This window comes from Cynara cardunculus (genome assembly GCF_001531365.2).
Source record: "Cynara cardunculus var. scolymus isolate 2C chromosome LG 3, CcrdV1, whole genome shotgun sequence".
Classification (NCBI taxonomy): domain Eukaryota; kingdom Viridiplantae; phylum Streptophyta; class Magnoliopsida; order Asterales; family Asteraceae; genus Cynara; species Cynara cardunculus.
Window position 1 is genome coordinate 25,621,582 of NC_037530.1, and position 10,479 is coordinate 25,632,060.

At 31.5% G+C, this 10,479-nt stretch overlaps 1 non-coding gene across 1 annotated transcript; it reads right to left on the reverse strand.

The window, feature by feature from the left end:
• Positions 1 to 922: 922 nt before the first annotated feature.
• LOC112510668 lies at positions 923 to 1,116 on the reverse strand. Its single transcript, XR_003069031.1, has one exon. It is a non-coding gene; the product is annotated as a U2 spliceosomal RNA (small nuclear RNA).
• Between the last annotated feature and the right edge of the window lie 9,363 nt (positions 1,117 to 10,479).

The window sequence follows — 10,479 nt, forward strand, 5'->3', positions numbered from 1 at the left end:
GTAAGAAAATCTTGCAAACCAATTTTACCAAGGTGTAATTTATGACCTCGTTATAGTTTTAAAATATATACGGTGACACACAACAAATTAATACGCTGACATTTTTCACGACCCTATATTTTTTACATTATGACGGAGGAATGAAACAGTGGCACGTGCCACCACAAAACCCACCTGGGTCCGTCCCTCTGGTTGCAAATCGAGGATGTTTTGACAATGGTATCATAAAATAATTATCGTAATAAATAAAACTTAAACGTTAATTATAAAATTATTAACAAGGACTCTATTTTTTGCTATATTTTGGTTCGATTAAATATAAATTAGTAAATATTTAAGTTATCAAAAATGGATTGAGCTGATCGATATGGACAACTTATAATTTAAGAGCAAAACAAAAGTTGAATTCTTGGATGTCACATAGAAAGCACCGAAGCCTCCATATACGGATGTTTATTGGTGGACGTTTCAATCTATGCTCATTTCTAGGTTGATTAACACCATTGATCTCGAGATAAAATCCACTCTCTCTAACTACTGTTCCAACCACGGGTTGTACGGTAATAATATCATCTTTAAAAGAAATGTTATAGACTAAAATTTGAAGTTCACTTTTAAAAAAATTAGTCAAATGTGTGTGATAACTACTCATTAACATTAAAAGTCTTTAAGAGAAGTTGACAACAATCTTAGAACCACATGTTAATATTTAAGTTATCTAACTATGCTCGAGAATGGTGTTACAAAGTACTCTATAAATGTTTAACTAATGTTAGTAGTTTGTTTAATTAGAAGTCACAATTTTAACTGAAATCTCATAGAAGGTGACAAAATCATGATGTTCATTTTGTAACAAATTTAATTGAAATCTCATTTGAAGTTATGAAAAAGAAACGTTCGATAACATTTCAAGTGAAAATTAGAGGAGTACGTAAGTTGTAGCAACAGTAGTGGAAGTTCATAACGATGCATGAAAAACCACATCACCAAGCTAAGATAATGGATTTTTCCTCATAAAAATCAGAAAATTAATATCAAGTGGGGTCGATGACCCACATATAAGATATTAAACTGATATAAACAAATACTACACTTTATCGTAACATTCTATAATATTTAAATTGTAATTAGAGGGATGTATCAAATCTTGATAGTAGTAATATCAAGACGACAGATAAATAACTATATCACCAAGTAGTATAATGGGCATTCTCATATACAAAATAAAATACCAAGCAAGTTAAAAATTCGTATATTAGATATCAAGCTAAAAAACATATAATATATTTGATCTAAACAAAAAAAAACCTAAGATTTAGCATAGATATATTAAACTAAAAACATATACTATATTTGATCTTAAACAAAAAGTCGGCATCTAAGAAAAATATATTTGTTTCATTTTTAGTAATTTCTTTTTGTAGTAATCTCCCTTTTGCGACTTTCACTCCATCATGCTATGCGGATGCAATTACACAAACAATATTGAGAAAAATGTTGGCTCTTTTCTTTTTGTATCAACCCCTCACGTGTCTCTTTCTTCTTTGATCCAATGTGGGATGCAAATAATAATGTGAGAAAAAAAATGATTTATATTGCTTAAAGTTGTCACCTGATTATCCATGGTTATTGCTTTTATATAGATAAAAATAAAGATATAAAAATATAGATGATAAACATATAACTATTGTCATGAATTTGCGGAAATACGTTAGCATGTAAATCTTTTATATATAAGTTTATTTTATTTTATTTTACTTATAATCATATAATCAAGTTTAGTTAATCTAAAAAGGTTACCATAGATTCAATTTTAATTATAACAAACTAAATCAATCAATAAATTGTTCGTTATATTATTTTAAAGATTTTAATTCAACTTTATAATATAAAATATATACTAAAGTCATATTATTACCTTTTATTGTTATTTTAAAGGCAATTGATATAAAATAAATGATATAAAAATTGGGTCATCCAAGTAAGATAACCTTATTATCAAGTTTCATGAGTTGACACAATGAATCTCATCCTTCTTACTTATACAAACCTCCTTATTCCAATTTTTCAATCTCTCACCAATAAGGGATATCACAAACTCAACCACAATTCCCCAACACCTCAGTACTCAATTCTCATGATTTCACATCAATACCTCTTGGTTTGTTCGGTGATCAAAACTCAATTTAAGAAAGCATTTAAAATTCTCGACTCGAGCGGAAGTGTGATATCTTTCCAACGGGCTTCCTGTATCTACTAAAGGGAAGGGGAAGGAGTAGGGCATAAACAACAATTGAATTGGGATCAAAGAATTAAGGGTGTCTGATTACTTGGGTTCGTGTTTATATTTTTAACGCCCCGTCCAACACCGTAAATCACGATTCAGAGTATACTAACATAAGATGAAAGCACGTCATTAAATCAAAAACTTTCATTCTGTATATAAATGATATAATAGATACTTAGACTACATGTGTTATTATAAGTACTGTAATACTCACAAGTTTTGTTAAGAAAAAAATGTATCATTTGCATTCGTTTTGCATAAATCTTTTACCAATTGGTTTATTTTAATTTCAACCATGGCTATAGATTTCAAAGCTCTATCTCGCATTTATACATCCATCATCTTCTTCCAAACTATCATCTGTCTATCAATGTGAAATGATGAAATTCAACCTTATTTCAGATTTGAGGAACAGTCAAACCTCATGTTGCCAATTCATCATCCTTGGTTTCACTTTTTTATATGCACTATAATTTTTACCATTTAGTTGGTTTTGATTCCACCTATGGTATAGATTTAAAAAACGGTCATCCAAAATAAGACAACCTTATGAGAGAAACTCCATGATTTGATTCCCTGGTTTTACTTTTATATTTGCAATATAATTTTTACCATCTAGTTGGTTTTGATTCCACTCATGGTATAGATTTCAAAGACGGTCATTCAAAATAAGACAACCTTATGAAGCAAACTCCATGATTTGACATAAAGATATTCAATCCACCTTTTTTATGTACATCACTTTATTCAAATCTTTCAACTCCTCATCGATGTGGGACAACTAAAACTCAACCACAATTCATCATACAAGAATACTCAATTCTCATAGTGCCACCTCAATACCCCAAGAATTTTCTTTTATATATATAAAGATAATAATTTTGCTATTTCATTTGGTTGGTTTTCATTTCAATCATGCTAATAGATTTCAAAGAGGGTCATTCAAAGAAAGACAACCCTATGAGGCAAACTCCATTATTTGACACAAAGACATCCAATCTCATCTTTCTTATACACTTCATTTTGTTCAAATCTTTCAACTTTTCACCGATGTGGGATATCTCAAACTCAATCACAATTCACCAACACCTTAATACACTATTCTCATGATGCCACCTCAAACATTCATGGTTCTTCTTTAATATATATATATATATATATATATATATATATATATTATGATGATGTGTATTTACTATGGAAGCGTTTGAAAGAACGGTTGGTTTGTCTTTAATGGACCTAGAATTCAACAAATCAGGTCTAGCATATCGATGTGCAAATAATACGCTTCGTTGCATGAAATCTACCTACTTTGGAAAATTGAGCGTTTTGTGGGATGAATTGAGCAATCGTGAACTCGTTCTTGGTTATGGACATGGACTTTGTAAGTGTAATATGAGTGCATTGCATGAAAAACAACGTGAAGATGAACGACTACATCAACTCTAGATGTGTCTCTACCACCCTTATGCAATAATGTGGTCCACACTGTTTTCACCGAAGGATGTATCAACGTTTCATACAAGAAGAAATTAGAAAGGATGTGCAAAGTTAAGAAGACAAGTAGGAAAAACTCGAAGTTTCAGGATTTGTTGTTTACGTACGCAGTTGGTCGTGTAAAAGGTAGGCTGACAAAACTGACAGATCAGGTTTATTGGTTTTTCACTTCAAGAAATCTAGACATGAAATTGTAAATTGCTTTGATCTTCAAGGATATCTTGATTAGTGCAAGACTATAGGCTTCTCTAATTAATGGAAAAAAGTGGCATGGGTCGAGGCACAGTAGAATCAGTGATGATTTTCGCTAAGAGTAATAGACTAGCTAGATTGATGAGAGCAAGACTAGAGGCTGTTCCAACTAATGGAAAAAAGTGGCATGGGTCGAGGCTGTTGGGAATTTGACAAAGCAAAAGATGTCTGTATGCAAATGGATACGAATAACTAGTGAAAAACCAGATAAAGACGACCTTTTAAATAGGCTTACAACTGAAACTGAAAAACAAAAAAAGGGAACCGGAATAATTAAGAACTTCAATGCAGAAATAACAACCCAAATAATGACTAATAACACCTGTTGTCATGAGCTTTGAATTACTTTTCAACACTCCCCCTTGATTCAAAGTTGGAGATGAACATTTTAGCTCCAAGTTCCTTAAATCTGGTTTTTAGTAATGTTTTAGTGAACAGGTCTGCTAGTTGGTATATATCATGACGTGCAGAGTTCCACCCGTGTTTTTCTTTCAGCAACAAGATCTCTTATGAAGTGATGTTTTATCTCAATATGCTTGGTCCTCCCATGCATGATATATAGGGTTCTTTATCATTGCAACAGCAGATGAGTTATCATAATGAATTACCATTGCGTCACTTTGCTCTTGATTTAGATCACTCAATAACCTTCGTAACCCTACTGCTTAGCATGAGGCTTCAGCTGCTGCCACATACTCGACTTCACCTGTCAACAATCCACCGTCGTTGACTTGTTGGGTCCTGAACCAAGGATGAAACAATTGCTTGAAGTACTTTTCGGTATCAGTATAACCTTCCAACATGAAGCTTTCTTTTTTTACATACATTCTAAAATCCTTAGTACCAGCAACATATCCAAGGATTCTTTTTGCTGCTAATGTTGTTTGGTAGCACAATGCATAAACCTCGAAGCAAGTCCAATCGCAAAAGCCAAGTCTAGTCTTATGCGTCTGAAATAGATCCGATTCCCATGAGGCTAATTCTAAAACTTCTTGCATCGATCATATCTGTGTCATCTTCAGTCTTATACTTTTTGTTTGTATTCGTAGGAGTTGCTTCGATTTGCTGTTTTCTATGTTCGCTGTTTTAGTAGCTCGGATTCATATTTCTATTGCTTAATTTCCAAACCAAGAAAATAGTGTAGCTATCCCTTATCAGCCATTTCAAATTAAAGTGTTCATCGTTGAGTCTTGAATTCAGACATAGGCTGCACAGACAAACTCGTATATATCATGTCATCAACATACAAACTAACCAGGATGATACCCCGTTGACCTTGATTCTTGTAGTACAATGTAGGTTCGTTGGGGCTCCTCTCAAATCCATTCTCATTGAGAAGTTGATCGATTAGGCTCGAGGGGCTTGTATTAAACCATATAACGCTTTCTTTAGTGTATAGACTTTGCTTTCCTCACCTTGATTTACAAATCCCTCTGGTTGTTGCACATACACTTCTTCATTTATCTCCCCATTTGAAAAAGACGACTTCACATCAAACTGGTATACAGTCCACTGTTGATAAGGTGCCAATGCAATAATCTTGATCACCATTTCGAATCTGGCCACGGGAGAAAAACTTTCATCGAAATCCACTCCTTGTTTTTGAACAAATTCTCGAGCTACCAATCTTGCTTTGTGTTTCTAGATACTTCCATTTGAAAAGAACTTAGTATTAAATATCAATTTAAGACATTACTTTCTTACCGGTAGTAACGTAGTTCAACTAGCTCCCATGTTCTGTTTCTTTCAATAGAAGATATCTCATCTTGCATCCCATTTTTCCATATATCACTTTGTAGAGCAGATTTCGCGCATGTTGGGTCACCAGCAAATTAACAATGCATAAGTAGTGGAGTAAATGTCTCTTAGTGACCTGTATTTATGTTGATTCTCAGGTGTAGTTTCAATAGATGAGGATACATGAGTCTTTGTTGGAGAGGAAGCTTGAGAAGTTGTTCTTGTTGAGGATCGAGGGCTTGTTGGAGCCCCATCTTCATATATTTCTTGTATTTCCCCACCATGATCTTTCGTATACAAGGATCAAAAAATGCGCACAGACGGTTTCTCCTCATACCAAGCCTCATAAGGAGTCATGTTCCACACAGCTTTCATAGGTGAGAGATTGAGTATGTAAACTGCATTGGCTAATGGCTACTGCTTCTGCCTAAAAATCATCTGAGAGATCTTTTGCTTTCAACATAGAACTAGCCATTTCCACCACACTTCTATTTTTGCACTCCACTACACCATTTTGTTGAGGTGTAGGCTTACAATTGAAAGTTGAAAAACAAAAAAAACAGGAAAATAAAATAGGAACTTTATTGGAGAAATAACAACCCAAAAAATAACTTACGAAATTAGTAAAGACAAAATAAAGGACTAAAAAACACCTGCAGTCATGAGCTTTGAATTTGTAATATTTAATCGACGATAATAAAGGAAATAAAACGAGAACACCAAGATTTTACGTGGAAAAACCCTTGCGGGAAAAAACCACAGGCACAACCGATGATATCACTATATGAGAAAAATGAGGAAGTTACAAGAGTTTATAAGTATCTCAATCTTTCTATCGTCTCTTCTCTGGCTCTACTTCAATCCCCTTTTTTCTTATGAATGAATGGAGAATATATATTTGAAGGTAAAACAACTATTCTCCATGAATTGAGATAATAACCGAAATATTAGAAGACTTTTGTCTTCCCCTATTAATTGCTTCCGATTAGTCTTTCAGAATTTATGCCAAAATGCAGTTACCATTCAGGAGGAAATACGTATCATTCTCAACAGAATTACTCTTCAATAGAGGCACAACAGAATCAGTGATGGTTTTCGTTGAGGGCAATACACTAGATTGATTAGTGCAGGACTAGAGATTGTTCTAACTAATGGAGAAAAAGTGGCATGGGTCGAGGCACTATAGAATCAGCGATGGTTTTTGAAATTGTAATAACAAGATAATATAGCAGCTACGGATTCAGTCTAGTATAAAAGTTTAAGTATTTGGAGATGTTACAAATTAAAAAGAATATAAAGGCTCTAACGTAACTCGTTTTTAAATGAAATTCAAATACAATAAGTTGATCATATTAATAATGTTTAAATTAGAATACAAAGTTTAAATTGAAATATAATAGCTTCTCCAAGAGCAGGCCTATGTTTTACTTATAACCCATCCTTCGGATTTAGTGTCTTCGTTTAGTTTTGCTTTCTTTCTTCTATACATGTTTTCATTCTACTTTAACCTTGTTATTAAATTGGATACAGAAATCAACGTTATGTATATATCTTTTGGGAAAAGTCCAAAAAAACCCAATGAACTTTACTGTTTAGAATGACTAAGTCTTTGGACAATTTTTTGGAACAAATAAATCCTTGGACATTCTAGAATATGTTAAATAAGTCATTGGACTTTTTAAAATATGTTAAATAGATTCTCATTCTGTTAAAATGTAATATGTAACCTGAATAGAAGGTAAACACTAAATTTAAATAAATAAAAAAACCTAAAAAAAACTTGTAACCTGACTACCCATCTCCCTCATCTTCTCCCTCTCATGTGGTTGCGCCACCATTCACCTCCGCCACCATTCCTTCTCTTATGCCTCTCTACTTACTCCTGCATTCTGATTTTCCACATCACTTTCTGGTTTAGAGGAAGTACAAGATCAAACAGAAAAGAAATGGTATTATTCATTGTTTATGTAAACTGTAATTTGGTGATCGAAGGTCGGTTCTAATGTTCTTCAATTTTGATTTCTCAGGAATTGATGTGTTGTAGTGAAACGATCAGTAAGATTGATGAGAAGATCTCTCAATTAATGATTGTTCCAAAAAATTGTCCAATAACTTAATCGTTCCAAACAATAAAGTCTATTGGGTTTTTTTGGACTTTTCCCATATCTTTTCCATGGAATATATATATATATATATATATATATAGAGAGAGAGAGAGAGAGAGAGAGAGCGTTTGGTTCAAATACTAACCAAGATTTTTGTATTAACTTTGTTAACCAAACTCAACCAATCACATTCCATCTTTTATTTAGGTTCACATATAACTCATATATTAATGACAATGGTAATTAAGTAATTTGTCATTTATGTAACTCCCAAATCATTAATTGGGAGTTACAAATCTAAAAATTTCAATAATTGATGATTATGTAATATTGATATTTTTTATACGTATTCATGTTTTTGTAATTTCGATTTGTTCTATCCATAATGATATTGATTTTGTAATTGTTAAAGAATTTCCGATTGTAAAGATTTCGATATCGTCCGAGTAATATGGATAAATCTATTGGAAAACAGATCGACAACAATGAGAATGAAAAGGTTAAAATCGTCTACGACTACAATCGGAATTCGAATTCATATGTAATTGTTCACAAGTGTTCATATTGTGTTCATATGTACACTAGCTACAGATCTCAACATTGGCTTGCTCCTAAATGTATTCATATTGAATGAACTATTGTTCACAAACTGTTCATATTGTGTTCATACCTGTTTTTTTATTTATTTACTTTTGTGTAACAACTATTCTTATTATATTCATATTGTGTTCATACAGTCCAAGTTCATATATATGTCAATTTTTATTCGTATTTGACACAATGGTTCATATATATATATATATATATATGTATGTATGTGTGTGTGTGTGTGTTCATATGGTTCTTACATTAACAAAAATAAATTAATAAAAATAATGAGCTTTTTTGATTTTGTAACTCCCAATTAATGATATGGGAGTAACATAAAAAAGAAAATTACCTAAATATCATTTTCCCCTTTGTTCACATATGTTCTTTGAAATAGTAAATTTAAAAAATTAAATTTTATCATGATTAATCACAACCCTTTATTGTAAGAATCAATGGCCAAGATTGGTTAACAAAGTTAACACAATAATCTTGGTTAACATTTGAACCAGCCCCTATATTTATATATATATAAGAATGGTTAACAAAGTTAACACAATAAWCTTKGTTAACATTTGAACCAACCCCTATATACATATAGGGGCTAATTCAAATGTTAATCAAAATTATTGTGTTAACTTTGTTAACCAATCTTGGCCATTGATTCTTACAATAAAGGGTTGTGATTAATCATGATAAAAAATTAAATTTTTAAATTTACAATTTCAAAAAACATATGTGAACAAAGGAGAAAAGGGTATTTAGGTAGAAAAAAATTATGTAACTCTCATATCATTAATTGGGAGTTACAAAATCAAAAAATCTCATTCTTTTTGTTAATGTAAGAATCATATGAACACACACACATATATAGAGACATATGAACAGCATGTGAACCGTATGAACATCTTCTGTATATTCAGGAGCCAACTTTGTTGTATGTACATGAACACGTATGAACCAAGACATTTAGGGTTGTGTGTTTTCATACGTGCTCACATGTCTTCACATGTTCTGTGTGTATATGGATTCATACGAACATCTAGTGACTTGAATAGACATGAATACTTATGAATCATGGCATTTAAGGCTGTGTGGTTTCTGAAGTGTTCATATGTCTTTACTTCCGAAACTTGGAGTCCGATTGTCATCGTAAACCATTTTAGCCTTCTCATTCCCATTGTTGTTGATCTGTTTTCCAATGGGTTTATCCATATTAGCTTGGACGATATCGAAAACTCTACTATCGGAAATCCTTTAACAATCACAAATTCAATAACATTATAGATAAATAAATTAAATTTCAAAAATAATCACAAATTGAAAACAAGATCAATATTAAATCATCATCAATTATGAGATTTTTATATTTTGTAACTCCCGATTAATGATATGGGAGTTACACAAAATGGTAAAATTACTTAATTGCCCTTGTGATTAACATATGAGATGTATGTGAACTTGAAGAAAATATTGATTTTCATTGGTTGAGCTTGGTTAACAAAGTTAACACAATAATCTTGGTTAATATTTGAACCAAGGTATATATATATATATATATATATATATATATATACATACATATATATATGAGCGATCAAATGAAAACCACCCTCATACGTCGATTTAATTGTTTAATCTTATGAAATTTTTTCATGAAATTATTTAATCTTGTGAAATTGTTTCATATAATACTTTTTTTCATGAATTTGTTTCATATATGGTTATGAAATTGTTTCATATAATATTTAATGAAATTTTAATGAAACTGTTTTATGTATTTCTCTAAAATTAAAATAATGAAGATTATAATATCCATGATTAACACCCTTCATAGTAAAAATGGTTAATCAACCTCTCATAATTACAAAAAAATGAACAAAATGAAAAATTATGATTGGTTGAATGTGGTTTTTACGGTTTGTACAAATTGGGTGGTTTTTATTTGAATGCTCATCTCTCTCTCTCTCTCTCTCTCTATATATATATATATATATAGAGAGAGAGAGAGAG